Consider the following 26,776-nt stretch of genomic DNA (forward strand, 5'->3'; position numbering starts at 1 on the left):
TATGAAATAAGGGAGATGTGGGGAAAGATTCAGGACAGTGGGAGAGAGAAAGTGGTCAGATGGACACAGACAGGTAGGCCTCCAGGTGGACAGACAGACAAGAAGACAGGAACAGACAAGCAGGGGAAAAAATCAAGCTCCTGAAGGAAAATTAGAGAAAGTGACCCAGTGAGAGACCAAAACCACAAAAATCAAAGTAGAATGGAGCACAGACACGGCATCTGTGGTCTAAATACAAAGCACGTGGCCTTCTAAATGGCTTCTCGGGTCAAAAATAAGTGCCCTCCCTGGGGGAGGCACCATGTGCCCACCTACCCTGCTCAGAGCAGGCAGTGGCCTACTTCAGCAAACGGCTCCAGCTGTGAAAGCGCAGGTGCCCAGGGTGGCCTGGGTGGCCTATGTGCACAGAAAAATAAGCAGGCCCCAACAGGTTCCCCTCTACCCACAGGGCACCCTGGTTCCCACCCATAGCTTGGCCCCTGATCCCATCGAAATCCCCAGGAAGGCTTGGAACAAATCAGAAATGTTATTCAAATCTCTATTTCCAAATGTAGATGAGCTGACAACCTCACTCTCAAGTTTCAGCCTAATGTGATTTCAAATGGCAGCATCACACGCCCTCTGAAAAGTGTTTATAATCAAGGCACCCGCAGTTCCTTAACCCTAGGGGCACTGCTGGGCTCAGTGGTGAAGGCATTAGTGCACGTAAAGCTGTCACAGGTAATGTCACTAATCTGTGACTAGGAGGGAAAAGGTGGGCTTCCCAGGTTCAGGAGTCCACCCGTGTGGCAAGCAGGTGACGGATGAGTGGGGCCCCTCCCTGGGGTCTGGATCTGCCCAGAGGGCTGGGAGATCACAGCACCTGGGTTGAGAAGGAGCTTGTGCAGAGGCACCGTGGTGACGTAGCAAACACCTCCATTAAACACAACAGTGCTCAGTGAGAATCCAAGAAAACAACTTGCCTGCATCCCTGGGATGCGTTGCTGACACAATTAAGCATAACCCCCCCAATTTCTGACCACCAGTCCTGTGCTTTCTCACCACATCACACTCGCTCTTGATTTTATCTAAATGGTGTCATCAATGAGAAACACAGAGAGAGCTCAGTCTGCTCTTTTTTTTTTTTTGCTGCACCATGCGGCTTGCAGGTGCCCTGGCAGTGAAAGCACTGAGTCCTAACCACTGGACCACCAGGGAATTCCCCATTTGCTCATTTATAAAATGCGGTTGTTGCAGAGATGATAGGAAATAGTGGATCACGGTGACACACATAGCTCAGTGACTAACACAGTACAAGCCCTCGGCAAACGCTAGCCGTGGCTGTAGTCGTTAGTATTACTAATTGCTATTGTTATGTACTGTTAGTAACAGTAATAATAATAAGGAGCCGTGTGATGTGCTCCTCCATGTGGACTGAATTCCTCAGAACCTGGATCTGTTCCTGTTTGTCTCTGACTCCAGATGCAACCAGAAAATGCCCTCAGGATTTATTCCTCCCCAGTACTCCTAACAGAACAAACTCGAGACATTCAGTGTGCTGTCACTGAAGATTCCAGAGAATCTGCTATGGGCTTGACATGGTGTTGGGGCTTGACATTTGTCATTTGGAATCAATTATGTAGTCATCAGAATACCCATTCCACAGATGAGAAAACAAAGGGTCAGAAGGGCTATGCATGGGGAGAGGCTGACCTGGGTCTAGAAACCCAGGAAGCAGAATCTCACCTCTACTCCCATCCACTCCCGCCTTTCAGACGCTTCCCACAATCAACAGGACCGGCCCCAGCTGGTGATGTCAGGCCTCCCATGGGGACAGAAGAGCCCCCACAGGACACGCACTCCCATATAGGTTAGGGCTAGAGTTGGTTAGTGGGGAAAAGATAAATTAGCAAGGGTAAAAGGAGAAAGACAACTTCCTGGGGGGAGGCCAGAGTGGCTATACAGGCTTTTGTGAGCACACACATGGCCTCATGCAGAAACGAGTTCACACAAGGACACACAGAGGCGTGAACCCAGACACATGGACACACGAGCATGAGCACACACAGACATGGGCATGCACAGGGATACATACAAAAACACACACAGGTGTAAGCACACACCACTCACACAAACACAGAGACACACAAAGACATACAGGCACGCACACTGGAGTAATCCTGAACCCCAGGATAAAAGCTTCAGGCCCTCAGAGATGCCCTCCCTGGAGGGGCAGCCATGGAACTTGCCCAAGCTGACTGGCACGTCTCCTGTCTCCCTCCCGCCACTGTGCCCCGGCCTCAGACCTGGGCAGGGTGCTCCCTGAACGCACCCAAGCCTCCTTGGTCCCTGCAGCTGCAGCCCTGGGTGCTCCCATGAATCTACCTGAAGGCTAGCACAGCTCCTGGACCAGGCGACAGAGACTGAGAAACAGCTGCCGGGCAGGTGCTCCTTTCAATCGGCAGGATTCTGTCTCCTTGGCCTTTTTCCCTGCCTCTCTCTTGGAATTTCTGCAAGATCTCACAGAAAAACTCACTCATCTCCAGCCACTTAGATGCAAGAAACAGGTGAGTACCAATGGAGAGCCATGCTCCAGAGCTTGCACGTGGTGGGCACCAACATGTATCCACCTGAAGCAGATGAGGGAGAGAAGGATCCCTTTGCGCACACCTGGGGGAGGGGAGGTCTCTCTGCTGAGAAGCCCAGGGAGTCTCTGCAGGGCAGGGACGGGCCAGGACAGCCATGGGCACTCAGTCCCTGAGCCTGGACTTCCTCCTCTTTCCTCCCCAGGGACTGGGGGAGGGACAGAGGGGCAGGTCTGGGGTGGCCCATTGGTTGGCAGATGGGGAAGTGAGGCCATAGAATGTGCCCCTTTCACCATCTGACCCCTGTCTTCCTGCACCCCAAGGTTTGACCGCTGAAACAGAAATCGCGAATTTCACACAGCTTCCTGTAAAGCCGTCCCTCCACTCCTGACTATGGGCACATCAGCACATTACCCTAAGCTCACTGCCCCAGCCCCTCACCCACCTGTCAGCACTAGAGTGTGTCCTGCCTGGGGAGACCCAGCATTCCTCTGGGCCAGAAGATTTCCTAGGAATGAAAAAGGGATGGAAATGACCACTGGAAAGTTGAAGAATACACTGTATGCAGAGGCATTTGTCTTTTCAGTACACTATTTGTCCCCTCCAGAGGGGCCTGGGCTGAAAGCCGGGCTATTTCAGCCCCAGGGAGATTTGTGAAGGCAGGGAGCTCGCTATCAGCTCCCTCCTCCTTCCTCAAGCCCCATGAACCCAGAGCCTCACCTGCCCTAAATGTGCCAATCACATTCATTCAGCAAACATCCTGGAGCAGCCAGGCCCTGGGCACACAAGTGCTGAGATGAAGCATCCGGCTTGGGAGGTGCACACTGTGGAGGGACAGATAAGACATCACTGCACTCCACAGCCACCCTGGGAGAAACCTGAACAAGAACGCAATTGACCCCAAGGACTGAATCTCAAATGGTGGATTTGGAAGCATCATGAGGGAGATATTCATGAGTTTAAATATGAGTTTAAGCACATCTCCCCACCCAAGAGGAGAAGGGAGTTGCCCTCATTCCAGTTCCCAGCTGCCTGACGCTGGCCCTGCACTGTAGCCTGGGGGCAGGCTCTCCCTCAGGACAGCAGGGCACCCTGTCTGTACACTCTGGAGTGGCCTGGCCAGCCTCGTGCTTCCTGCAAAACTGGAGGCTGGTGGGCTCCAGACCCAGCACATCTGCAATGGCCACAGCCATTCTCCCTACCCATACCCGTCTGGAGGCCATGGGCAGCCCTGAAAGGCCGTGGGCTTGGCAGTCAGCTGGGCCTCAGTTCAGAGCCTGCCTCAGCCACCCTTCCCCTGTGAGCAGAAACCCCATCAGCAATGAGGAAGCTAATAACCAGCCCTGCAGGGCCCCAGGGGTGTTGGAGGATGAAGCACATGTGCGGGCACCAGCCTCCATCAGCGCCTGTCTGGTGCCCTCTCCGTCTGCAGAGTGTCCAGGGGAGGGCGTGTAGCCTGGGGGGCCAGACCGGGAGCACCAGAGCACCTCTGGCAGCCCCTTCCACACAGGAGCCTTGCCCCTGGGACTGCCAACTCCTGCCAAGCCCCAGCAGTTTCTCAAGTTCAGCAGACTCCAGTGCTGATGAAGTTGGGCACATCTGAGTCCATTTATGATATTTAACTATGCAGCCCTTCCTCTGCCCAGCTCAGGAGATCTACACCTGGCTGCTGACCCCTGATAGGGTCCCATGCAGACCCTAGGGCTGTTTGCTGGAGACTGCACTGTTTTCCCAGGGAAAAATGACTCTCCTAGAAAAGAGGGAGATGGACGTCCTACAGTAACAGTGTGCAGGCATCATCCAGAGAAACCTAGGAAGGGTCCACTGGTCCTTGAGGGTCTCCTCATGAACAATATTTGCTGCAGGCCAGACATTGTGCCAGGCTCTGGAAATAAAGCCACAAACAAGAGAGTTGTACTCTAAAACCTCCATCCATGAGGTTTCCAAGTACTGTCCAGGGAGAAGGGAGGGCTGTTTCGGTGGAGGAGAAGCAGGAGCAGGCTCCAGAGCCTGTGTGCTTTGACAAAACCTCTGTTGCAGGGCCCGGGGGCGGTGCCTGCCATACTAGGCTCCTTCTCCAAGATGGCTTCCCAAGGTTTGCATCCAGGAACTACTAGAGGTATAAGCTCCCTGAATGCTGGGACTGCCACAGCACAGGGATCCATGCACAGTCAGGCAATTTGTTGGGGCAGTGGCCAACAAGTGGGCTCTCTTCTCTGAGGTCACTCCTGCCTGGCAGGCTCACGTCGCCTTAGCGACGTGGGCCCTCTGGTGTCAGTTGTAGCCTGCCGGGAGCCTCTGCCCCTCGGTGATGAGGGCCCTAACTGCTGGGCTCCCCACATTTTCTGATGTGCGCCCAGTGGTTCGAGGACACTCCTGGCAGGTTCCCATCCCCAAGGGGATGTGGGCCTTCTGCTCTGAGGTCCCAGTTGCTGCGTAGCTCACAGAAATAAAGTGCCAAAGAGCTCACAGGACTCTGATCCCAGTGCCCAGGCAGAACCCCAGCGTGCAACGCCAGAGTTCTGACCCTCTCGAGACATGCTGCAGTGGTCCTTGTTTTCCTTGTTCTTTAAGAGAAAGGGAAGAAGGAAGGTGGGAAGGAAAAAGGAAAGGGAGGGAAAAGAGAAGGAAGGCAAGAGGAGGGGGAGGAGGGGCGGAGGAACAGATGGAGGGAACCACTGAGGGGTACATAGACCAGCCTTTGTGCCTATTGCTGTTCTTTGAGGATGACAGTGATTCTGCCTGTATTTAGGAAACCATAAAGTTTGCCCTCCTCTGGTTCCCCAGGGCTTGTGTCTGTTTTCCAAGCCCATTGGAAAGGAGTGTGAAGGCCAGGGTGTGTATTCCATGGAAGGGCTCTTGTTGGAAGACACCGGGACACACAACTCCTGGTCCCACAGGCAGAGGTATTGACATCTGCTCAGACAATCTAATTGAAAATGCAGCGGCAATTACTGTTTTGTTTTAAGAATGGCTTTTCCTCATCTGTTGATCTCCAGGCCTGAGGTACTGCTTCTTTAATTATATCAGAACCCATCAGTTCACGCAATGAAATGCCTGGCATGTTGTCTGCCAAGAGTGATATGACTTACCCCTTGGAATTTTCTCTGGTCCAGGCAATACAAGACCTACTGTAATGGATGATTCCTTGGGAAGGACTTATTTTAGAAACAAGGTGCTTCCATTCTCCCAAAAAGACACCAGATTTCTAGAACCCTCAAAAACTGTGAACAGAACAGAGGGACTGGTTGAAGCCAAATGCTGTGGTTGCTGGGAATGGCCGAAAGACTCCTGTGGTTTGTGCTGGACCCTCAGTGAGTGCCCAGCCAGGGGAGGCCTCCCAGGGCCTGGAGAGCCACGCTGCCGGGAGAAGGGTGCTCATTTGTCTGCCCCGGGGAGCAGGGGCATCCATCCCCAGCATTCAGTGAGTCTCCCCAGATGCTGGGATTAAGGATTTGGCCACAAGCAGGTTATGTAGAAGGTGATCCCGGAAGCACTGACGCGGCAATAGGGAAGCAGAGAGGGAGGAGGTGACAGAGCGTGACGACGAATGAGCTGCCGCCTTTGAGGGCTATCAGAGATGGTTGGAAGAGGCCCTAGGGTTGGCCCCTGTGGGTGAGCATAAGAGGACCCACAGCCTTGCCATAGCAGCAGCATTACCTGCACAAGCTGCCCTCGGAAGTCGGCCCGGCCTCTGACACAGGGGCGAGCAGAGATCCCTGCCTGCTGGCTGCACTCCTGTCACCAGCAGGAGCGATGCCAGCAACACCGCACCACGCACGGAGCCCACGGGCTTGGTCCTCCCACACAGCGAACTCCGTCTCTGGAGATGACGGAGAGCAGGGGGAGGAGAAACGCGTTTCTCACATCTGGAGACGGAGACAGGCGGCAAGGTACTGCTCTTTCCCAGCCTCCCAGGTGATTCACGTTCCTCACGCACGGAGCGCTGGAGGGGAGGAGGGAGCAGCTTCACGTTTCCTGGAGCTGGAATCTCTCCTTGGCCTTGCACAGGTCTCCCAGCCTCTCTGGGTTCCAGATTCCCCACGCCCTTCGGGCTCCAGGACAGCCCAGAGTGGGAGGCGGTGGAGCGGAGCCGCGAGCTTGGTGTGCCGCCCGCGCTCTGCCCCGCTCGCTGGGCCCGGGCCGGCCCTGCCTCTGCCTGTGCTCATCCTGAGAGCCTTCCAGGCACGTCACTGAGTGTGCAAAGCAAGGAACTCAGAGGAGGAGGCTTCCCAGCCCACTGCCAGGCGCAGTGTTAACAGACTGTCCTTCCATTATCCCTCCCGTTCTGCAAGATAAAATAAATTAAATCAAAATGCTAAAATGGAGAGTCTAAGGGCTGTGTGCCCTGAATACAGATCCTGCTGGCTGAGGTCTGTTCCCACAGGGTGACTCAGCTCCGGATTTCTGAAGATACTTTTCTCTAGGCCAGCCAGCTTGTCAGCACTGCTTTCCTCCTCCTCCCTTGGCTGAGAAAGACCTCTGAAGGCCTCACCTCCACCCAGGAGCGCAGGTCGGGAGACACAGCCTGGGCCAAATAGGAGCCTGTCTGGCTCCAGCGTCCTCCTAACCCCCTGAGCAAGAGGAGACTCCAGGAGCTGCCCAGCTCGGAGTACAAGCCTGTCTCCCACCTGATCAGGGACGACCTAGAGTCAGGGCACCTAGAGTTGCGGCGGCACTTTGGTCCACTCACCCTTCCTTCCACTATGGTCACTCCTGCCTTCAGAGTGCTCCAGAGGGTACCCAGTCGCACCCCTTTAGGAAGTCTCTCACACATCTAACCTACGCCCACCAAGCTGTGAGATAGCCTTCTTCCTCTCCTTCTGCTAGCCGTGGGGATGGACCAAAGCCGGTCATCAGCCTTCAGATGAGAACTGCTGTTGACCCATCACAGCTCTGTCAGTTCCCAGTAGGACCCCTCCTCCGTGGGAATATTAATAACAGAAACAGTGGCCGGAGAGTGAGGATTCCCATGTGCTACAGAAGGGTTTCACTTATGATATGACTACCATCACTGCCAGGTCATAGGTCAAAGGGAGGCTGGGGCTGTTAAGCAGCTTGGTCAGGTCCGGGCCGTGGGTGAGCACGGAGCCAGGACACAGAGTGGATCCCTAACTGCATGCCAGCATCCCTAAACTGCCATGCTGCTCGCCCTGCTCTACCCCGGCTGGACACCAGCCCGCTCCATGGGACCGTCAGCATTGGGCGTCAGGAAGGACCAATTGGCCCCCACAGCCCATCATGCCCTTCTCCCCTGTTCCTCCCGTCCACACACTGGCCCCTCCAGCAGAGCCTGTGGAAGTACAGTGACAGCCAAGGGAGAACTTATTTGCAGTGAAAGATTGGGTAGCCACAGCCCATACTCCCTGCCATCCCATGGCTGATTCCAGGAAAAGAGCACGCACTCCAGTGTCGTGCCCTCTCTGCATGGTTCCCAGACCCCCAACCATCCCATCCAGCTCTCCCAGTTTGCCAGCTTGCCCACTCTGGGCCTCAGCCCCCTGTCGCCTGCAGGAGGCCAGCAGCCTCATTCAGGGCCAGTGGGTAAATGGCAACATCGCCTTCCTGTCCAGTCCCACAGTCCCCAGGAGCAGGTGGGCAGCTAAACATCCCCATTTACACCACAGGCCCCATGGGGCACCAGGCAGTGGCAGGCACCTGTGACCCCTGAAGGACTTGAGTTGCCCTATGAGGGAAAGCTCGGACCAGGGAGCACTTGGGCTGCCCCTCCGCCCCATGCCCCAGGCAGTGATGAGGGCAGAGGAGAGAGACAGAGAAGAGAGACAGGGGCAGGCAGAGAAGGCAATGGGGTGTGGGTCAGACCCAGGACCCACGGGAATCATCCAGAGCCCAAGCCATGGCTCCTGCCCTCCCCTGAGCTCAGGACCATGGTGCTCAGCTGCGAGCCTCACCTGTCTGAGGATAGCAAGCCGGACACTCCTTCTCCTGGTTCTGCAAAGTAGGTGGGGCCATAGGCCTGGGTGGGGCTCCTGCCTATGGAGGGGGTGGGCGGGGATGCTGCCTCACGTGGAGCAGAGGTCACTGAGCAGCTCTCTGCTGCATGACCTTGGGCCCCAGATGCCCCATCCTACAATGGCACAGGCTCTTCCAGCTGACCTTCTGAGAGGTCCCAAGTCTCCCAGCCATGGGTTCAGGCTGGCTGCGAGGGACCCAGCACTCTGCACGGTGAGGCACCCGTGTGAGCCCCTCCAGGGTCCAATCTTGCCATGCTTAGCCACGAGATGAGAGGGAAAGGTCAGATTTAACAATGGGACCATCTGCTTTATCACTTTCCAACTATCTGGATATTCCTCTGCAGATGATCTTCAATAACATTCCTGGGTTGAATGCCAAAAAGAGAGAAAACTTTGGACTCACAACCATAGGCATAAACATCTAATTAAGCTCATTCTTTGAACAAAACCATATCTGAGAGCATCTGTTAGCCCTCCTTCACCTCAGCCGCTGCAGCCTGTTGGGACAGCATTCACAGAGGGTGGGAGAGAGACAGCCCAGCCTGGCACATGGCCCTGCCCCTTCCCTGGCATTTCCCGTCTCTGAGCTCCCGTGGCTCAGCTGTTTGGTCACTTGTCCCTGAGGTCTTACAATCACAGAGTCCATCCATAGTCCTTTCTCCTGGGCTTAAAGACCCCACCCCTCCCACCCCCCGAGACGTCTAGCAGGCCCCTGTCTCTTGTCTCTGCCTCCTCCACGAACGTCAGGGCCTTCCTTGTCTGGGAAGTTTCCCACAGCTTAGGCCCGTGTCCATCTCCTTTACCCAGAACCAGAGAGGGAGACCCTCCTCTTTCTCAGCACCCATCAAAGCCACCTGCAGCCGCCACATCACACCAGAGGATGCTGTTCATTGTCCAGTGCTCTGAGCAGAGGGGGCACAGTGAGCCGGGAGGCCATGTGCATGGGTTCTAACCCCACCTCCATTGCCACCTCACCGGGTAATGACAACTATTCTCCATGCCTCCCATCTCCCTAAGCCTCAGTTTCCCCATCTGTACCTAGAGGGTTGGGCCCAGGGCTCTCTGTGGTACCCAAGTCTCTGTCTTCAGGGGCCAGGTCATTCCCAGGAGCACCTGCCAGCCTCTTCAACAGTCTGGCCTCTAATTATGAAACAGGAGGAATTGGGGTGGACCCTGCCTAAGATGGCCAGCTGGTGACCCTCCCTGAGGCCAGCAGTGAGGTACATACCCTCAACTGACCTGACAGCTCCTCAGGGGAGGGCACACAGCCCTACACACAGAGGCGACTCCATCCCCTCCCTGCTCCGCACTTCTCACCCAGGCCACACTCACTAGATCCCACACACCAGCCTCTCCAGCCCCAGCGTGCAACTCTCCCCAGAGCTCCTAGCTCCTGATACAATGGCCTGAGTCTGCTTACAGCCACTATGGGCCAGGTTGCCCCTTCCCTGGCCTTCACACAGGCCACTTCTCCTCTGGAAAGGCCGGTCCCTCTCCTCAAGGCCTGGGCCCTCCTCACCCCTCAAGCCTGTGCTCCAGTGTCATCCTTCCTGACCCTCCCACGCCCCCATCACGCAGGGCTGCAATCCCCTGGTGTCTCCCTGTCTCTCCAGCCAGCCCCTGGGCTCTGCAGAGCAGGAACCGCAGCTGTCCTCCTGACCAGCAGAGCTGAGCGCTCCACTCACATCTCTAGGGTGAATGAATGAGCAAGTGAGAATGAATGAACATTGGAACCTCGGGACCCACACACCTTGACCTTTCGTGCAACTAGGCCACAGGGAAAGCATACGCTCCCCACGCTGGGCCTCCTGCTCCCCAAGACAGTACCCACGGCCCCCCCGGAGGCCCCCAGGGGCCCCACCCTGGGAGGGAATCAGCCCTGACTCCCCACAGCTTCCTTCACTCTGCTTTCCTCTTGCAAACATATTCAAATGTTTAAATTCTGTTTTGGGAACAATTAGCCTAACTTACGGTCTAATCACATTTTGTCTTCTGATGAAAAAATACACAGAAAACTTGGAAAATGATGACTGACAAAGCTTTATTGTGTTTCTTTCTTTTTTTTAATAGTGTTTTTTATGCGCATAAGCATATCACAGATGAAAAGACTCTAGCAACTGTCTAGCCCAACACCCTCATTGTACTCAGGGGGAAACTGAGGCCTAGTGAGGGGAAAACACCTACCCAAGTTCCCGAGACCTGAGACCCAGATCTCTTGGCATTTGCCTCTTTCTTCTCAATAACGTGAGAAGACTGGACCCAATTCTCCTGGGGTCCTTTAGGACCAATATCCTAGGGTTCTGATGTCTCCAGATTCTGGGGTTACAAGGCTTCACATACCAGGGGGCAAAAGGAGATGGCAGACTGAAGAGCAGGCATGGGTTCCCAGCCAGAGGCACCCTCTCCTGTATCCCCATCAGACAATGGTGTGCAAACCAGACCCCCACTTCACCACCCAGTGATGCTGGAACTAATTACCACACACCCACTAGTCCCTAAGGGATCCAGATGGCATCTACCAGGGAGATGTTGAAAACCTGTTTGAAAGCAGAAGGACCTGCCACTGTGATGTCATGAGAGAGCTCACTCCCTCTGCCCCCTTCCTAGCAGCCCTGCTTCCCTGCAGTGGGTTTCAAATGCCCAAACAGCACCGCCCCACTTGGACACGGCCTGACTTGATTAAATGCATCTGGGATTATTTGTTCAGTGCGGGTCCCCTCTCCCACTGCAATATCAAATCCCGGCAGCAGGAACGTTGCACTTTGCTCCCCTTAAGCCTCACTCAGTGCAGTGGCAGTGCGTCCTCGGTGCCCTGTGCCACGTGTGCTGGCTGACCGCTCACAGCCAGTACAGTACAGTAAGCTTGTAAGCTTCCACGTTTTGCATTATGTTATTATTTTGCTCACAATAGCCCAGATAAGCATCATTCTTCTTGTCCTCACTTTGCGAATGAGAGACCTGAGGAGACTCAGAGAAGGAAGGCAGCACATCCAAGGTTGCTCAGCCAGGAGGGCAGGGCAGGACGTCACCTGCTGTGCTCTGCTCTCTCTATGCCATAAGAGCTAGGGGACTTGGACATGCTCATTCAAAGGGGCAGCTTCCTGCGGACACGTGCCTGGTCTTGAGCTGAATGAAGGTCATTCTCCCCCTGGTGGTGGGAGTTCCTGAGAGCTGTGCTCACTGTCATGGTTCAGCAGGCTGGGTATGGGGCTAAAAGGTGACCCTCTGAGAACCATCACCCTGAGGGGAGGCCTCACTGAGATACCTGAGCCTACATTATGAAGATCTGTCTGTGTGAAAGCGAGGAGGGGGCTCCAGACAGGAACCAGCACAAGGCACGAGGCAATGACCAGAGGGAGAAGCACGAAGCCTGTCCCATCCTGAGGCCCCACCAAATGGCCCAGCTGTGGCTCTTTCTCAGGCTGCAGAGGCCCCGCCAAATGGCCCAGCTGTGGCCCTGGCAGATGGGCCTTCCACGGGCACTGGAGGCTGGATGGGCACTCAGCAGGCAGGCCCCCTCTCTCCCAGAAGCCCTGCCACACACAGCCACAGGCTGAACCTCCGGCTGACAGGATGTGGCTCCAACAGCACTGACCAGCTGGGGAGCCCCAGCTCGTTAGTTTCTAATTAAGAGAAAATATGTGTCTTGACCTTCCTCCCTGAGCCGTTCCCCGCCACAAGGCCTGGCCAGTGGTCGGTTATCACTTCCAGATGCTCGCAGGCCCACTGCTGCAAGAGAGCCACCTGGCCGGGGGCAGGTGTGTCTGTGCCAATGGAAGGGGCCCTGAACCTTGCAGGTGAACATTGCTGTGTTAAGTGGGCAGGAGTCAGGCAGTTCCTCCTGCTACAAGATGATGATCAGCCCATCGGGCCAACGTTCAATGCTACTGACCCTGTGGGGCTCCCAGAAAACCCAGATACAGCCTCTGACCATGGGAACATTCAGGGAAGAGAAGTGCAGTCCATGCACGGGGCTTGTGGAGCATACAGGATGGAATGCCTGGGGAAATCTGGAAGGCTTCCCTGACATCTGGGTCCTGAAGGATGAGTAGGAGTTTGCCTCCAGGGGCATGATGGGAGAGAATATTCCAGACGGAAAGAACAGCCCTGTCCACAGTCACAGGACTAGGAACCTTCAAACCCAGGTCTCTCTGATTTCAAACTCAGTGCCCTTAAACCCTGTGCCCTGCTGCTGTTTATGTGACAAGCCTTTGAATGCCGTGTCAAAGCCCAGAGAAAGGTCAGGGAAGGGGGCAGGTTCAGATGTATTTTGGAAAAGTTCTTCCAAGAGTATGATGGATGGAAGGGGAGATTTGGAAGACATTTCTGAGATACAATCCACAGATTTTGTAACCAGTTGCATATGGGGCAAGTCCCCTCACCTTTCGAAACCCGAGTTTCTTAGTGTGAAATGGGCTATAGGGATGTGTGCCATCCCCCTGCACTGCCCACCTGCAGGCTGTCGTGAGGAACAGAGGGACCCCTGGGGCTGACTGCCTGGCCCAGGATCTCTGTGTGCCCTTCGGCAAGTCACCTGACCGCTGAAGCCTCAGATCTGTCATCCAGAAGAGCTGCTGTGAGCACAGGAAGAACTGGGCCACGTGGATCACTTAGTATGGGATCCAGCAGAGTGAAAACGCAGTGAGTGCCAGCTGGTGCCCGAGGGCCCCGGCTTGTAAAGCAGTGCATGCACCATGTAAAAAGCCACAGCAGCTTTGAGAAGGTGGGAAGAAGCATCCCAATGACAGAGCAGTTGTGTTAAGAAAGAGGACTTAGGGGGAGAAGTAACACGACTTTCTGTATTTCTAAGACATTTAATGATATTTATAACATTTAATAATTTAAAAATAAGAACATTTAATAATTTAAAAATAAGTTTTCAGGAAGACTTACAACATAAATAATTATTATCATAGAAAAGCCCTGATCTTGAACAACTAGGTTTGGGGGCTTGCCAACACCAGGAACCACTTGGGGATGTCAAAGTGTTCTCTACCCCCCTTCAATCTCAGTGCTCTCTGGGGATGACACCTTGAGAAGATCAAAATGCTGAAAAGCCTGTCCAGCTTTCTTTGTGTCCTGTCTTCTCCCATCTGTCCCCAACCCAGAAAAGAGCACAAAGAACAAACATGCACCATGGGCTCACCACGTGCTGGACCCTGGGCTGAGCTCTCTGTGTGGACTGTGGCCTTTGATCTTCCCACACCGTCTGAGGAAGGGATCTAGTGGCCCCACTAACCACCCAGGGTCTGGATACCGTAGCACCTCCCCTTGTGTAACCCCCTCACCCGCCAGGGGGCGTGAGCTTGCCAAGCTGCGTGCACACGGGACTCTGTCCCCAGGGCCCTCACACACCCAGTAAGCATAGGCCGCCCAGGCTGTGGGGCCCAAGAGGAGATGGGTGTGGGGAAGCCATCCCAAGGTGACCCGGGACCGGCTCTCAGGGCGGGAGAGAGTGGGCAGGCGGCCTCCTGCATGAGGGTGGGCAGGGTTGGGAGATGGGACGCACTGGAGAGACTGAAGCAGGCAGAGGTGCCGTCAGACTCATGGACTTGAGGAACCAGCCTTGAAAGCCAGGCTGATGGAACAGGACATGACACCAAAAGAGCTAAAAGAATCAAGGAGATCAGCCTGGCTGTGGTATAGTCAGAAAATTATTAGGCAGTCCAGGAAAGGACTGTGGGGAGAAAGGGCTTCAAAATTTATTTCTTGGACTCTAGGACACAACTGATTTGGGAGGCCCCTGAGTTAGAGGAGAGGGCCCCAGCCCTGGCCTCTCAGAGCTCTGGGGACCCGGGAAGCCTCGGAGCCCATGGAACCACCACTTCTTCCATCCTTCAAGCCAGGTCATCCCTCCCCAAACCTCAAGCTATGTGACTGTGGCCACGGTGGCCCTCCAGGTAGGGGTGATGAGAAGAGCGTTCAAAGATGCAGAAGTCGGGCACACAGGTGCTCACTGACACACACACACACACACACACACACACACACATACACACATGCTCGTGCATCATCTGCTATTAACCGAGACAACAAAGAGATGGCGTGAAATGCAGCCAACAGATAGGAGCCCACCAAAATGTCAGCCAGAAGAGATAGCCCACATCAGGAAAACAAAATTCCAATTTTGCAAAATCCTTTCCTCCTTCCTCCCTCCTCAGAGAAAAATTCCCATGGAGCCTCCTGGAACTTTGGCAATCCAAGATGATTTATTTATTCAGGACCACCACACCATCGTGCATGTTAAGTACAAAAAGGAAAAAATGCTTTTGGATTTGGAAATGGGGTTGCAGTCACAGATGGTGCCTGAACATACATAAATTCTGTTGCTGTGTGAACAGATGGAAACTTGAAGGAAAAAAATTTAAAAACTTTAGCATTCATCTGCCAGACCACTGCCGGGCTGGAGAAGAGGGAGTTCGTCACTTGACTGGGAGAGTCTTGGTCTTCCAATCTGTAGGATGGGGTTGAGAAATTGTGCCATGTTCAATGGTCAGTCCAACCTGGTTTTGATTTCTGGCTCTGCCATTTACAGCTGGGGGAACTTGGGCATGTTACTTAATCTCTGTGACCCGGGTCCTCCTCTGAACAAGAGGATAATGGGGAGGGCTCCCAGGATTGCTGTAAGAACTGAACCCCATGATGTATACAGAGCATGCATTCACGCCCGGCACAGAGTGAGGACCTGATAAATGGCAGCACCGGCTGGCAGGTGTGGTGGGGCTCCCTTGCCAGATAACACCTGAGGGAGCCTGGATGGGAAGCTGAGACACCAAGAAGGCTCGTGGTTGACCCCACAGGAGAGGCTGGGGAGAGAGAGAGGACATAGCAGCTGCTTCTGGACAACAACTCCTTTCCAGAAGACTCCCAGGGTCTGGGAAAGATCTCATTAGGTGAGGGTTGGTGGGCAGGCTCAGTAAGACCTTGGGAAGGGGGAGAACAATTCAAATGGAAGGTTTGGTCCACACGGCCTCACCCTCACTCCGGAAGCAATTTAGTCCTCAGTTTCTGCCCCATGGCAGGAGTCCATCTGTGATAGGTTGATTGCAAAAATGGCCATAATTCATCATCCCTGCCCGCCTCCTGGTCCCTTGTCAGGCGATTCATCAAGAGTTGGGGTCTTCCTGTCCAACCTGGCCTTGTGCCTCGCTTTGGCTAATAGAATGCAGTGTAAGTGACAGTGTGCCCATCAAGGCCAGGCTGCCACTCTCTTTGACTCCTCCAGGCAAGTCCAGCTAGCCTGCTGGAGGAGAAGCCATGGGGAGCACAGCCAAATTAGCCCCAGGGTCCCAGTTGAGGACCCAGACATGGAAGATCAAGGTGAAGATCAACAAAGCTGCCTAGCCAACCCTCAAGTAACCACAGGCAACTGAGTGAGCCTGCCAAGCAAAGCTTGGGTCAGCAGAGCACCAGGCGAACCCACTGATGCGTGGGCAAAACTCTGCACTTATAGTTGTGCCACAGAGGTTTGGTGGCTGTTTGTTATGTGGCGAAAGACATTGACCCATCCTCTTCCACCAACCTCACACTCCAAACCAACCACCTTACTCTGCAGAGAGTGGGAGGAGGGGAGGGTCTCAGTACAGACCCAGAAAAGTGATTCAGAGTTCAGAAACTGTCAACTCAAAGGCAAGGAGCTCTCTGCTTCACACACCAGGGGGCCAGCCCAGAAGCAGACGGCCAGGTCACAGTGGTCTGAAAGCCCCTTTCCCAGCACAGCTAGTCCACCCTGATGAGTGACGGAGATGCTGACCATCTTCAACATGGGATTAGTGGGGGGTCCTGGTCCTCAGCTGCTAGGCTGGCTCCACAGAGAGGGCAGCCCCGCCCCCCAGGTCCCACAGTGAAGGGAAGCCTGAGCTGAAGACCCCAGAGCTGGGCAGGAAGGTGGGTCCCAGCAGAGTCCTCCTCCCAGTCAACCTTGTAGACACTCTCCCAGGAAACCCTCTCGCCAACCACCGCTGCGTGGCCTCTGTGCTGGTGCACACTCCAGGTGACTTTAGCTCCAGGGGACCACTAGGGCCCTGGCTGATGTTAAGGGAAAAAAACCCAAAACTAATGACACTTGTTAAAGATGGTAAGGGAGGGCTTCCCTGGTGAAGCAGCGGTTAATAATCCACCTGCCAATGCAGGGGACACGGGTTCGATTCTTGATCCAGGAAGATCCCACATGCCTCAGAGCACCTAAGCCCGTGCGCAACAACTGCTGAGCCTGCGCTCAAGAGCCCATGAGCCTCAACTACCGAAGCCTGCACGCCTAGAGCCCATACTCTGCAACAAGAGAAGCCACCGCAGTGAGAAGCCCACGCACCACAACGAAGAGTAGCCCCCGCTCGCCGCAACTAGAGAAAGCCCGTGCACAGCAACAAAGACCCAACTCAGCCCAAAATAAATAAATTAATTTATTTATTAAAAAAAAAAAACAAAGATGGTGAGGCAGGCTTTATTCAGGACCACTGCAGTAGGTACAGGGACCACTGCAGTGGGGCTTTGCAGTCGGGGGAAGAGGTTGGGCTCAACTCGGAATACAGCCTGAAAGTGGAAGTGAATAACCAAGGAGCAGGTGGAGATCAGTGGATGGAAAATTACTAAGAGGACACATCAGGGGTGGGGGAGATTCTGGCTAGAATGATCTAAGAGTGAGAGACAGGCCAGCATGATCAGACATCACCTTTGGGAGCAGGGAGGGTGAAGAACCTGATTAGGTATCCAAGGTGATCAGATATCACAGGTGGGAAGTTTTTGTTAAACTTAGCAGGATTCTTGCTAAAACTAGATTCTAGAAGGAAGTGCACAGATAGGCCTAGGAGAATGGTCAGGAGCCCGACTAGAGTTTGATTAAGCAAAGTATCTTTGTCACTGACACCACCCTGAGCGGCTGTGGCCCATGGAGGTGGCAGGGCACGCTGCCCATCAGGGTGAAGCAGAGTTAAGTTCTGAGGGCCCTGCCCACCCCCAGCCCTGGGCAGACCCTCCAAACCCGCCCTCCATGTCCATCTGAGGCCTGGTGCTCCAGGGAAGCATCTCAGGAGAGACTCCCGGCACAGAAAGGAGGGCTTGTCTCCTTCCATCCACTCTGCTTTTAAAACTGTCCATGGCTTGTCTTATCTGAAAATATTTCCCAGAGAATCTTGCCTTAATGTTCATTAATTGTGAGTAACTTTCCTCTTGCTACGTTCAACTTTCAGACCCCCACAGTTTCTGGAGAGTCTCACTCTTCAGAAACACACACACACTGGATGCTTTCTCAGGTGCGGTTACCTCTGTCTGGAATGCCTTTCTCCTACTTTTCAATCCGCAAACTTCCACTCATCCTTCAAGACCTTACTAATATGACACCTCTTCAGTGAAGGCTTCCATGATTTCCCTGGGCAGAGTGTGGTATTATCTCCTGGGCTTTCTGAAACTTGGGTTGTACACCTCCTCAAGTGCTGACCACAGGTTAGCAAACTATGGTTCGTGGGCCAAATCCAGCCTATTCCTTGTTTTGGTAAATACAGTTTTATTGGAACAGAGCCTGGTCCATTTGTTTATATACTGTCTGTGGCTGCTTTCCTGCTACAATAGCAACAAGACCATCTGGTCCACAAAGCCAAATATCTACTATGTCATCCGTTACAAAAAGTTTGCTGACCCCTGCCCTTGACTATGAGCCTCTCAAGAGCTAGGACGAGGACAGGACTGCTTGCCTCTGTCCTGCAGCCTAGCTGGGAGGAGGAACAGAAGGCACTTGATAAAAGTTTGCTGAATTAATGAATAGATGAGTGAATGAGTAAGTGAATGGAGATGTTATGGGTGCATCACAAAGCCCATGTTGACAATTTCATGCATGGGACTAGTTTCCCAGAGGACCCAGTGGAACTTTCCACCAGCCCCACATGTCTCAGGGTTTCAGTGTGTGCCACCAAGAGGAAAGAATTCCAGGTTTCAAGAAGTGTGGGCAACTGTGATGTGCTGGATATCTCCCTGCCCCATCTTTCAGCTCACATTTTCGCTCTAGCTATTGCAGGAGCATCCAGCTGCCTACAGGGGTAGCTGGCAGCACCTGCTTCCGTGGCCCTCCACATCACTTGCTCTCTGTTCTGGGTCCTCTGCTTCTGCCCCTGGGATGCCCAGAAAGGTTCTCGGCCATTCTGGGGCATACCCATCCTTGGAAATGCAGGGTAAACACCCCCAGAAACTCCTGGCCAGTGGGGGATGCACATTCACAGATGAATTGTTTCTTCCTCTGTTGTCTCAGGTGGGCAACTGATGCATGTCCTACACAGTACCTCAGAGGGTCCCCAGGAGAAAAGAGCCCCAGTTACACACAGTGATTTCCCTCCACCCCTGCTTCACCTTTCCCAGTGAGCCACTCCTCCTCTCTGGAATCACGGCCCCAAAATAAATCACCTGCACAGAAGCCATCAGTCTTGGCCACACAGGTGAAGCAGCCCTGCTCTGGCCACAGTGGAACAGGTAATCAGGACCTTCAAGCATTTAATGCTTCGGAAGTCTCCAAAGGGGACACATGGTACACTGGCTTCCTGAGGGTGCAGCTACAGGGCACCACGTGCTGGGTGGCTGAAAACAACAGGAACACATCCTCTCCCAGTTCTGGAGGCCAGAAATCTGGTATCAAGGTGTCTGCAGGGCTGCACTCCTGCTGAAGTTTCTAAGGGAGGACCTTTCCTTGTTTCCTCCAGCTACTGAGGGCTGGCTCAGTGTTGACTGTGCAGCCCCAATCTCTGCCTCTGTCTTTCCATGGTTTTCTCCTTTCTCTTACGACCTCAGCCACTGGATTTAGGGTGTGTCAACATTGTCCCAAAAGGCTCCAGGGAGAGGGAGTTTCCAACTCTCCAACCAACCCGCTGGGGGCTTTCAGGACCATCTTCCACAGGCCAGATGCTAATGTCCCCCGGCGCTCGGCTTGTATTTCTCTTGAGGAACTTAATTTGTCAGCAGGTGATGAAACTGTCCTGTGCGGGATGTGAGACCCCAGGCCACAGCCACCAGGCCTTCCGGAGCTCTGAACCTCCATGTCAGGGGCCAAGAGCTCTCAGTAAACCACTTCTAAAGGAGCAAGTGACCTTTGGCACAAAGGCGGGCACAGACTCCCTCCTCGTCTGGCCTCCCTGACCCGGGACTTCCCTTGCAGCCTTCCCTGATTTCTCTGGTCTCCAAAGAGAGGGCCTCCACCACAACGCACCGAGATGAAGAGGGAAAGCTAGGACCCCCGAGTCCCCGGGGAGTGAGAGTTCCCTGCAGGGTTTCCTTAAGTGTTACTGATGGTCGAGGGGGAGGTGTCTGGTCCTCCCCTGAGCCTCCTCCAACCCCTGAGACCAGCACAGTGTCTCGTAGACAGCAGGAGCTTAACATGGACTTGCTGAATCGTAACCGTGTGGGCTGCCAACCGTGTATGGTCTAGACTCTGCCTCAGGAAGCAGCCAGGAGCTGGAGCTGCTGGCCATGCTCGTGGAAGAGACTCTGAGTCAGAGGAAACGAGACATTTTTGTTTGATTGGATTTTTACTCCTATAAACAGTAAACATTTAATTTCTTATCTCACAATTACATTAAAAGGCAGATAAACCCCGATAAGCCTTCATCTGGCATTTCGGTTTCTAATCGCCCTTTATCCTCTCTCTTACACGCGTGTGCACACACACTGAGTTTCTGGGGCAGGCAGGAGAAGGCCGGGTGGGCACCCTGTCTCACCTTCCATCTCCGGCAGAGCACCCAGGTCCGGCCCTGGAGCACCCTGCTCGATGAGGCAGGGCAGCAGGGCCAGTCATCTCACCTCCTTGGCCCAAGATCTGGCTGGACCCTGACTCATGGGACTTCTCAGGACCTTTGGTATATTCAGTGCTCTGTAGCTCTCCATATGGGGAGCAGCTCTTCCTAGATGTCATTAATTGTAAAAGTCCCAGCCCATCTTCGCCAATAAAGGAGGAGACAGGAAGCAAGGTCCCATCTGCCTCTGCAAAGGCCAGTGACATCCTACTGTGACATCTCTGTCCTGCCCTGTGAGAAGCAGTGGGAGTGCTGAGCACAGTCAGGGTTCTCTTACCAGGGTTGGGGTCCTCCCGAGGACAGCCAGACCTAGAGGAAGCTCAAGCCACCACAGAGGGGAGAGACACAAGCTGCAGAGTCAGAACATCTGATTTCTGAACACCACTCAGGTGCTCACCGGCTATGTGACCTCAGCTCAGCCCTCACCCTCCCTGGGCCTCAGCCCCCAGTCCCCAGCCCCCAGGATACAAGCACAGCAAGAACAGACCTGTGGCCACATTGAGTCACTTCCTTATCACCAGTGACTGATGCCTTGGGAAACAACCTCATAGTCTCTGGCACACATTCCCTGCCCCTCCTGGGGCAGGCTGCACCATGGTGGAGCCACTGTAGCCTGCTGGTGGCAGCTCATTGGCCCAGTGCAGGGCTGCCTGTACCAGCCCAGAGCCTCCTTCTCCCTGTCCCATGGCTCACAAATGCAGGTCTTGTTTCACTTTCCATAAAGAAATATCCAGTCCCCGCCCCCAGCCAAGGACCCTCCCTTCCCAGGACCTCCCACAGGTCTTCCCCTCCTCCCTTCATGTATCTGGCCTTTCCTGGAATGCTAGTCCAAAGCCAGGGAGAGTCCAGGCTCCCCCTGCCAGGCTGTGCCCAGGGCTGTGCCCATAAGCAGCCCAGGGAATGTGCATGCCTGGAGGCGGGGTTGTTATCTGTCCCTGGCTCCTCCCTCGCTCTGGAAGCTACCTGCCCTCCAAAGAGGGAGTCATTCTTCCCCACAGCATTCCTGGAAGCCCTGTGGCCTAAGCCAGACCAATCAGGCTCCTTTCCCTGAGACTTTTCCACCAGTACTAAGGAAGACAGGGTGCCTGTCTGTCCCTTCCAGCTTACGGCCGGGAGCTCGAGGCGGTGTGCCCAAGGAGAGCCACGCTACCACGGGGGCAGAAGGGGAGGGTGGAGGGGCACCCAGTGCCGTCCCATGTCTCTGAGCCTCAGCTCCCCCCAGACCTTGCACCTAAGCTTATTCACCTAGCGCCCTGCTGCTCTCAGGGATCTCAGGCCACTCCCGAACACCTTCACCCTCCTGCTTCTGCCCAACAGGGAAAGGCCCTGGGGCCAGGGCGTGGGGGCGGGGCAGTCTCAGCAGGGAGCCTCAGACAAGGTTTTTCCCTCTCAGGCACAGCTTCCCCATCAGTAAAATGGCCATATTGCACTGGGTGGTCCTCAGGCGCCTTCCACACCCAGAGGGCAGCACAGCGTGCTGGTCGCAGTGCAGGTGCCCAGCCAGGGCTGCTCAGGGTCCCCCACTTCCTGCTGTGGGGCTGTGAGTAAGTGGCTTGATAGCTCTGAGCCTCTGTTTCTTCTGTTATGAACCTCAGATGGAGTCAGGAAGATGGGATGAGCTGGGGCTTTCCACATGCTCAGCAGAGTGCCCGCTGGTGCTGAGACCTTGGCATGGGAAGCTGTTATCATCCTGGCTCCCCCATGCTCTGAGTATAAACCCCCATCATGAGCTGGCAGCTCCCTCTTTATTTGGTTTTTATATGGGGGATAGAAACTCATCAGGGCTGACATGAGGCTGAGGTCTGGGGCCTCCTCTTTCCCAAATAAAGAGCTGAGACTCTAAGCTAGTAATGACTTTTCCTTTCAACTGATATGGCCATGGGAATATTAAAAACCTATTCCCACCCTGATAACCCCAACAATATGCACGAGCACATGCATGCATATACGTGCTCACACACTCACATGCTCACACACATGCTATCAGTATGTACTCTCACACATGTGCCGTGTGTATTTACACACACATCTACACACTCACGTGCACGTGTGCTCACACATGTGCATGTTCTCCCACACTCACATGTACAAACATGCTCACATACATGGGTACGCACACAAATGATCACATATATACATAGCAATGCCCTCACATGCACACACAACACAAACACTTAAATACACACACCTCCCCCTCTCCTCTCCACTCAGAACATATTAGTTGCCTTTTCAGCTCGGTAAATCCCCTTTCTAAGCCCTCAGATGGGGGCGGGGGGTGGACATGACCACACTGAGATTTTATATGCCAAGTCCCAGCCCTAGAGTCAGATTTCATGGCCAAGTTATAGACCTCTGTGATGGGGTTTGTGGTGGAAGTGCAGACATAAGCTCAGCGGAAGAGGGGCAAGTGGGGCTGTGCTGGAGCAGCCTGGGGCAAAGGAGAGCCAGGGCTTCAGCCCATAACTCACAGGATACCCAGCATTGGGGAATTATGAATATGAGCCCCGATGATTTTCTATCCCTCATATAAAAACATTATATAGGGCTTCCCTGGTGGCGCCGTGGTTGAGAATCTGCCTGCTAATGCAGGGGACACGGGTTCGAACCCTGGTCTGGGAGGATCCCACATGCCGCAGAGCAACTAGGCCTGTGAGCCACAACTACTGAGCCTGCGCATCTGGAGCTTGTGCTCCGTAACAAGAGAGGCCGCGATAGTGAGGGGCCCGCGCACCGCGATGAAGAGTGGCCCCCGCTTGCCACAACTAGAGAAAGCCCTCGCACAGAAACAAAGACCCAACACAGCAAAAATAAATAAATTAATTAAAAACCATTATATATTCTTCTAATATCTGGTCTCAATTTCCTCTCAAGTGAATGGAATTTCCATCCTATAATATATGGATTTGGTGTTCTGCTTGTGCTCTCCAAAAGCACAAAAGAATCTGCAGACGCTAGCTTTCCCCATCACAGGCGCTACTGCCACCCCACTGCCACACACACCCCTTATTTTCTTCATCACTTCTTTATAAATCATGACCTTCCTGGTTGTTCCAGCTTCCTGCAGACGTGCTGGATTTGCTCAGAAGGTGGGAGTAGGAAACGGCAACTCCCACTTCCGAAGGGAGGTGGGGGTTCCCTTGTCCCCAGAAACTCTGCTTTTGTGGCCGAGAACGGCTGTCAGAGCGAGGGGGCACGAGGCGTGCTGAAGCAGAGGGTGCGGCTGAGTCATTTCCCCTCAGATCTGGGTCCTGGGCAGGGTGGGCTTTCGAGGTGGAGCGTGGGGCAGGAAGCTGGCCAATTCCACAGGGACTTAGTAAGTAGGATGAAGTCCTGGCAAGGGCAACAGCAGAGCAACTTTGTTGGATCAAGTGTCTCCCTCTCAGCTGTACACCCCGTCCAGAGGGGTGCAGGCCCGTGAAGGCACTTCTAGGAAGACTTTCAGACTGACCCATCGGCCCCGCTGACACCCTGTCCACAACTGCCCATATCCTTCTAGACTAGGGGTCGCAGACAGGCAGCGAGGACCCATATCTAGCCCATGGGTAGGTAGCCTTTATCTTGTGTATTTTATTTTTAATTGTTGGAATTAGCTGACAACATTTTAGAATTAGATTTTCACACATAAATTTTTACCTTCTTTTGGAGAAGAGGCTGGAGTGACATGGCAGCCACCCCTTTCCCCCCGCCACACACACACACACACACACACACACACACACACACTCACACTCAGTGCCCTTGGCATATGACTTCTTATGGTGTGGAAGAGCCCATCAGGGCCTCATGCACTGCAGCCACCCTGCCCTACCTGGCCTGGCACAGGGCCTTCCCAGTGCTCACAGGAGCCCCAACCTCATGACCCTGTGTCTCAAGAAGAGGATAGCTGACCCGGGGCTGGCACCTCTGCCAGTCTATTCTAGACGTGACAGTGCCCAGCTTCTCACTACCATCCCTGGAGACTACCTGCAGCTTCCACAGAGCCCTGCTCTCCTGCCCAAGAGCCCAGGAAGGCGGCGCAGGCCCTAAGGCCATGGGCCAATCTCTGTCCCAACTCCTTCCTTCCTCCCTCATGAAAAACAGCACTCAGTGCTCACCAGTGTTCTGAGGATGTCCAGCGTCATCCCACTTCACCCAGACAGCAGCTGTGGGGAGTGGGCATGGCCCAGACAGTCTGATGAGCAGGCACTCCTGGGAGGCCCCCAGCCCCAAACATCCCCCTGACCTGCACATGCTCTCGCTTTAGTGTTAAGTGTTGCTCCCTTCCTCTCCTTCACTAATGGTATTGGGCCTTGGGGACAGGGCTGCCCCAGCTATACGCAACTGGGCTGGGGACACCAATGTTCAAGCAGGACACACATCTTAGGTTTTGCCCAGAGTGTCAGAGGGAGGCCATTCTCTGACACTCTGCAGGACTAAACACAGTCACAGGATGTCTAACTGCAAGAGGCTAGAATTACATTTCTCTGTGTGCCCAGGGGGAGAAGCAGGTTGGAAAGAGGCAGCCACAGAGGGTCACCCAGCAAATCAGAAGCATTTCCGTGTCTGGGACTCCAGTCCCCTCCCTCCAGGCCCAGACCCGTGGCTCTCTGCAGAGACTTCCTGCCACCTTCAAAATGCCCTTGAGAGGAGTGACACCATATATATATGGCATTTTATTTTATATATGTGTGTGTATGTACGTGTATATACATGTATGTATTTTTTTAAGAAGAGGGGTAATTTGTTATAAACTGTATATTCAAAATAAAGTTCAGAATATATTACCCTAATGAAGAATCCTGGGAGAAAATGTTACCTTTTCCTTTATATGAAACGTTTAGGTTTAGAAAGGTCTCAAACTCCAGTGCCTTCACAGAGGGCAGTCAAGTTCCACGAATGATTGCAGCAGGGTGATGTAGGAAATAGGCGGGAGTCAGGTCTGTGTACTCAAGAAGACAAAAGGCCACAAAGACACACTCAATGTCAGCAGTGTCCTGAGGCAAGGGCCACAAGGTGTTTATGGTGACATCACTGGAGAATAGGCATATATCAACTACACTTAATTGTCAAGAAATGTACCCCACTGTGGAGGATGCTCCTGGAAGAATGGCTACTTGAGGATGGCAACTTATCAGAGATGAGATGAGTCATTAAACAACTGTGCTGCACGTGCTGGGGGGACCATCTGAATACAGAGGGCCCGTACAGACTCTGAACGCCTGTTTGGGACCCATGAGGCAGGCCTGATGGCCCGTTCTAATTTGCACCAGGGACCTTGGCTAAACTCTCAAGTCATAAGACTCTGATGGCCAACCCTACCCCCAGCCCCTGGCCTAGGAAAGACAGTGGATCCTGGGGGGAGTCACTGCAGGCCAGGTTGGAAGAGGGCTGTGCCTTGCCAGGCCCAGGTGGATGAGGGGTGGGGACTAACAATTTCTTCTCATCAGGAGCCCAGAGGCTCCTAAGTGGCTCTACCTGAGGTTTCCTGGGAAGCAATCTCGTTTGTCAGGAAGCTGACAGACTGCAGAGACTTAGCCGTGGTTCAGAGCCAGGTCCCAGAGCAAGGGCTGGCTGCAAAGAGACCTCCACCCCCACTTCTAGTCTCAGGTGCCCACATCTGGGAAGCCAAGACTGGGAGGAGAATCCAGCTCTGGCCAGCGCCTCCACCTGGTCCCTGGCCCCTGACTACCTCCATGTGTCCCCTGACCATCTAAGAGAGAATGACAACTAGCTGTTGCTCTGCCTAGAACCCTACAGGTGCCTTTCAACCTTGGTGGTCACAGACCTCCGGTGTCCGAGGCGGCCTGGTTCTCCAAAGGACCACCCAGCCCCTCCACCCATCCTCTGCAGCATCTGAGTAACCGGCCCCCTCTCCTACAACCCCTCACCTAATCACCTCCCAGCTCTGCTCCCAGAAGGAACACTTTGAAGCTTATGGGGGACTCTCCTCTCTGCAGCAAGAAGCTCCATGGGGCCAGAACTGCTGTCAGAGGCTGTTGGTTTGCCGCAGGGTCATGCAGCCTAATTGTAGACACAGACCCTACCCCTCACCAGCCCTGCCCCTCACCATGCCCCCTTCACTCTCTGAGCTCCAGCCACACGGCATCCTTGGAGCTCCTCTAAGTGCCCAGAGCCCTCCTGCCACAGAGCCTGGGCACCTTTGCCCCCAACCTCTTCACATGCCCCACCCCCAGCCTTCTCACCACCCCACCTGCACATCCCACCCCCAACCTTCTTGCCCCCACCCCTCCTCTGTACATCCCACGCCCGCCCCACAGTCTTCCTGTTCTTCCCAGTCTCTTAGTAGTTCTCAGCCCCCCAGCGAACACAACAATGTCTCGAGACACTGTTGGCTGTCAGAACTGGGAGAATCTTACTGGCCCTTAGTGGGTAGAGGCTAGGAGTACTGCTAACCATCCCGCCACTCATAGGACAGGCCCAACAAAGAAGTACCCAGCCCAGAATGCCAGGAGTGCTAAGGTCTAGA

Source organism: Aethalodelphis obliquidens, unplaced genomic scaffold (assembly GCF_003676395.1).
Source record: "Aethalodelphis obliquidens isolate GAN/ISIS:26980383/991018 unplaced genomic scaffold, ASM367639v1 scaffold43, whole genome shotgun sequence".
NCBI classification, from domain to species: domain Eukaryota; kingdom Metazoa; phylum Chordata; class Mammalia; order Artiodactyla; family Delphinidae; genus Aethalodelphis; species Aethalodelphis obliquidens.